The sequence below is a fragment of the Panicum virgatum genome, chromosome 8K (genome assembly GCF_016808335.1).
Source record: "Panicum virgatum strain AP13 chromosome 8K, P.virgatum_v5, whole genome shotgun sequence".
In the NCBI taxonomy this organism is placed as follows: domain Eukaryota; kingdom Viridiplantae; phylum Streptophyta; class Magnoliopsida; order Poales; family Poaceae; genus Panicum; species Panicum virgatum.
Window position 1 is genome coordinate 26,776,460 of NC_053143.1, and position 4,892 is coordinate 26,781,351.

A 4,892-nucleotide genomic window follows, 5' to 3' on the forward strand; every position below is an offset into this window, starting at 1 on the left:
CAAGTGTAGGTCCTACTGTAAAAATTTCATAATGTTTCACGCAGCAGAAAAATTATGAAAAACAAAATACACAGCCACAGCTAGGAACAAGATTAATTTGTATAGATCAAACCATGTAAGTACTAGTACTGAAAATTTAACTGAGTATTTATGAACCTATTATGAACCTACTGGAAAAATTTCAGATTTAACTAAACATTACACAAGGCATGAAAAATAGCACAATGTACAACTGTAGTAAAGAAAAATAAATTCTATAGGTAGTTATACTGAGTACCAGGAGCTTAAACATTACTAGCATTATTAATTACTCAAAATCAAGCTTTAGTAAAAGTATCAGATTTTTCTAGGCAAAGAAGCTATTTTTCTCAGTTTAGTGCATTTATTCATAGCATAAATCACTTGAGCATGTTCTGCTTGAGTAAAAAGTCTATACATTTTTCTAAAGCATTAAGGTAACAATTAGAAATCACTTAAAAAGTTTCAGCTTATGTTTCAAGGTGGAACAACTTGGAAAATTAAAACTATTTATCCTAGGTATACATAAAGTCCTAAATAAAACCTATAGCTTAAATTGTCAAAATATTCTCAAATTTTTACAGTAAGCCATTCATATAAGGTGTAGCAAACTGACCAAAAACTAGACTTAGTTCATGGGTAGAACTTGAGATACATACAAATGTGGATTAAACTAATATTTAATATAGAGATAAAACTGTTGGTCAAAAGCAAAAGTGGATGTAACAAAAGTTGTAGGTTTTCATCTAAGGATTCCAAAACATTTTAGTTTGCATTTTTCTGATTTTTCTACGATTTTATATGGAATTTACAAGTTTGCTGTTTTTGAAAACAAAAGAAAAAGGAAACGAACTTTTGCATATAAGCCCCTGGAAGTTCGTTTCTTCTCACTAGAGGTCCCTGGCGGACTTGCAGAACAGAGGAGGGTCGGGCGGCGCCATTTCCAACGGGGTTCGGCTCCGGCGGCGAGGGGAAAGTTGGGGAAAAGGGAGAGGGGACTGAGCCGCACCTCCGGGTGTCCTCTGTTCGCGGGGAGGAGGCCCGAGGCAGCGGCTCCACAGAGCAGGGCGGCCGGCGGTGGTGGAGCTCCGCGGCGGCGGCGCTCCGGTGAAGGAGAAAGGGCAAGGCCGGGCTGGGAGGCTTCAGTGGGTGGTAGGGGTCGTGCTGGGGTGCCCTATTTGGAAGGGAGATGGCCAGGGAGGCGGCTCCACTGAGCAGCAGCTCCGGCGGCGGTGAATGGCGACGGTGGCGGCGTTCCGGCAGGTCCGGGCGGGGGTCTCGGGTGGGAGCAGGCCGATGAGCTTCGCCGAATGTAGGGGAGGTTCGTGGTTGGATTGGGTTGGCTCGGCGGTGGCTTGTAGGGGGATTTCCACGGTGAGGCTATGGCCGGCGGCGGCAATGGTGGCCGCGGCGGCGTTCCAGGGCGCAGGGAGGGGAGTGGGGGCTTGGGTTGGGGTGGAATGGAGAGGGGAGGAGCGGGAACGCGGGATGGCGAAGTGAAAGAGGGAGGAGAGGGACTGCAGAGGGGAGCTCGGCGGGGGAGCTCGGTTTTGGGCAGTGTGTGGGCGGAGGGGCGACCATGGCACGGCAATGGCGAGCTGCGCGCGAGCAGGGTCCGAGCTCGGCCTTCTATAGGCGCACGAGGGAGGGGAGGTGGTACTGGGGAGGTCGGGCAGCTCGGGCAGGCAGGCAGCGGCCCGGGCACGGCCGGAGGCGCGCGTGCGCAGCGGTGGCCGCGAGCGCGCGTCGTGGAGCGAACGTCGGGGCGCGGCGTGCGCGTGCGGAGCAGGGCGTCAGCGACGGCAAGGGCGCGGCACGTGCTCGAGTGGGGTGGTGATGGCGCTCGGCAGGGGAGCAGCGGGGCGGCAGCAGGGCAGCGAGCACGGGCGTGCGCGCTCGAGTGACGCGGCGTGCGCAGAGAAGCCAGGGAGAGGGAGAGAGAGAGAGTGAAGTCAGAGAGTTGACTCTAAATTTTCTCAAAATTTTCAATGGGAGCTCGAAAAATTTTGAACACGAAAGTTGTTCAAAACGTCGAAATCTACAACTTTTGTTTCATCCATTTTCCCATTTGAGATTTTGTTTGAAAGTTACAAATTCAAATTTAAACGCGAAAGAAATTACCCTATACACATTGTTTTTTCGAATTTCTCTCCAAATTTTGTGTGCTAACTTGAAAAACTTTGAACATGAAAGTTGTTTGTTATATGAAACTCTACAACTTTTGTTTTGGTCAAAAATTAATTTAAGCTATGGTTTGCACTTTGTATTTTCGGATCTTTTCAGTATTTTCCGGAATTAATTATGGGAGCAAAAGTAATGTGGATCGACTTATCATTTCATGTGCAAAAACTCACTTTCTTCCTATGTCTTCAACTAGGCTTTGGTTTATTATGATTTTAGTGAGGTGCCTATGAAATTTCATAAGCAAAATTGCATCAGTTTAGAAACTATTTAAAGTTTTCGACCTATGCACATATACACCTAGATACACATACATACACATGCATTTGTAAACATACAAGAAATGCATTATTTAATTTAATCTTGATGATTATGCATGATGCTATGTTTAATATTTTATGTTTAGTGTTTTAAACACCCGGGGTGTTACAGCCTACCCCCCTTAAAAAGAATCTCGTCCCGAGATTCGGGTGAGAAAAAATTAGAGGGGAACGTGCGTGTACCTCGGAGTGAGATTAGGAAAACACGAAAAATTTGGTTTAGATACTTTCAGTGTCCCACGTGTCTTCATCCTCGGTATGGTGACTCTTGAGGATCTTATACGTATATAATTGAATAGTTGCACTGGCACATGCGTAGCATGGAAAACAACAGGATCAAGTCTACTACTATTTGAGGCATTTTTAACCCGAGATCTTACTATGTGGCATAAGCAAGGTTTTCTCAAGGCATTCTTGGTCAAAGTTGATTTTATTTTAATGGAGTTGATGTTTGTTTGAGAAAGATGTACACTTGTTTAATGCTATGATATATTATGAAAATGGCAACATGCCAGGAGATCGATGACACAATGTATGGATGCGATGACCTATGCATTAATGGGATTATGCACATGGCGTGTTGCATTGATTATGATGTGCCGGTCATGATGCATGACTGATGGTGCACGTGTTGGAATGCATGTTAGCAACCGTGGAAGTCATGCAGATACTCCTTAATACTTTTATTTTGACCCGAATTAGAACCCAAGTCATCACATTATGCAGGTTGCGAAAAATAGTATATCGCGGAGTTGTTATCGCGGACTATGATACCAGCGCGCACCTAGTGACACAAGCGTATGGCTGTAGCGCATACGAGGCCCTAGGTTCCGTCGCGGCACCATATGTCAGTGACAAACACCGCGACAAGATGAAAATATAGCGACCCAAATAATGTGCATGGCTAGGAAGGAAGATAGAGCCAGGTGATAATCAGAAGTCCTTCCTAGATGCATATGATGTTAATGGAGACAGAGCCCCAAAAATGCAGGTGATTTGGCAATGACAATGGCACAACCATGCATGTAATGATCCTACATGATATTCTCGTATTTGTATGCAGCATTTTTGGTTTTTCAAAAGAATTATATGTGCAAGAAGGGCAATTGAGATTTCCTCAAACTTGTCCAAGGGAGATACTATTACTCATCTTTGATGGACTGACTAGGAAGCCAGGCTGGATCCTGGGATCCCCGCAAATATCCTTCTCAAATTCTATCTCCACTTGTTGTCCAACAATTCTCTCAGATTCTACTTACCAGATTCCAACTCAAAGCTATGCTAAAAGTGTGCGGGCTGCTAGGTGCTTGTTCTGAAAATTCAGAAAAGGAGTGGCATAAAGCTGATCATCACTCGGAGTGGGGAAAAATGATAAATGCTCAATATCGCACAGGAGGTAGGTGACACATTTTCCCCTAGACAGGGTTGGCCCTCTAGAGAAATGATTTGGTGTGTGATATGGGAAAAACTTGTGAATCAAGATGATAAAAACAGATTCTAGGTAGTGCACTAAAGTAGCCATAACTCAAGGAGTTGATGTCCAAAAATTCTCAAATTTCACCCGAACATGTCTAAGATAGCTGTGCACACTTTGCTAGTCAACTCAAGAGCTAGATCAGAGCCTAAGAAGGTCTTATCCTTAGAGTTTTCCTTTGCTGTCTGCCCAGAATTTTCAGGGACCAGAGAGCCAGTAAAATGAGTGCTGAGGACAAACTACTAAGCCTAAAATTACCAATTTTTTTTTTACAGAAGCTTGGTGAGTAAATTTGGCACAAGTTTTGTGTTGAACACATCTGCAGAAAACATCTCTAGGAAGGCCTAAAAAGTCGTGGAACACAGGTGCTCAAAGCTGACAGAAAAACAGGGTGTCAAAGTTTCTAGTGTACCCTATGGTATACAAGTGGAAAAATTCTCAAATTTAAACAGAAACTTGTAGACAAGTTTTGGAGCAAAATTATCCACTGGCACTTCTACAGATAAAGTCATCTACCATGTTAAATAAATTCATCTTCCAGGATATAGCAGAAAATGACAGATTTCGAGATAGACCTTAAGTGAGAGGAGAGGAACCGTGCTCACGGGCAACCTTAACATTCCCGACTAACCCACATCTATTTTCTTTGGCTTTCAATTTTATGAGCATGATGCATGCACGACCTAATCGTCCTTCCAAAGAAAACAATTGCCAAATAGTTTTGGGCTTACGGGGTTAGCACCGGTGGCATGGCACAACTTACGTCTCTCCCTATATATATTTCTAGCCGAGTTCTAACCGTGCTTAGCTTACGAAATCGCGGTTAGTGTACCTGCAGAAAATTGACAGATATAAATTTCATTGAACCTTTCATGCCAGCACACATGAAAGCGTCCCCA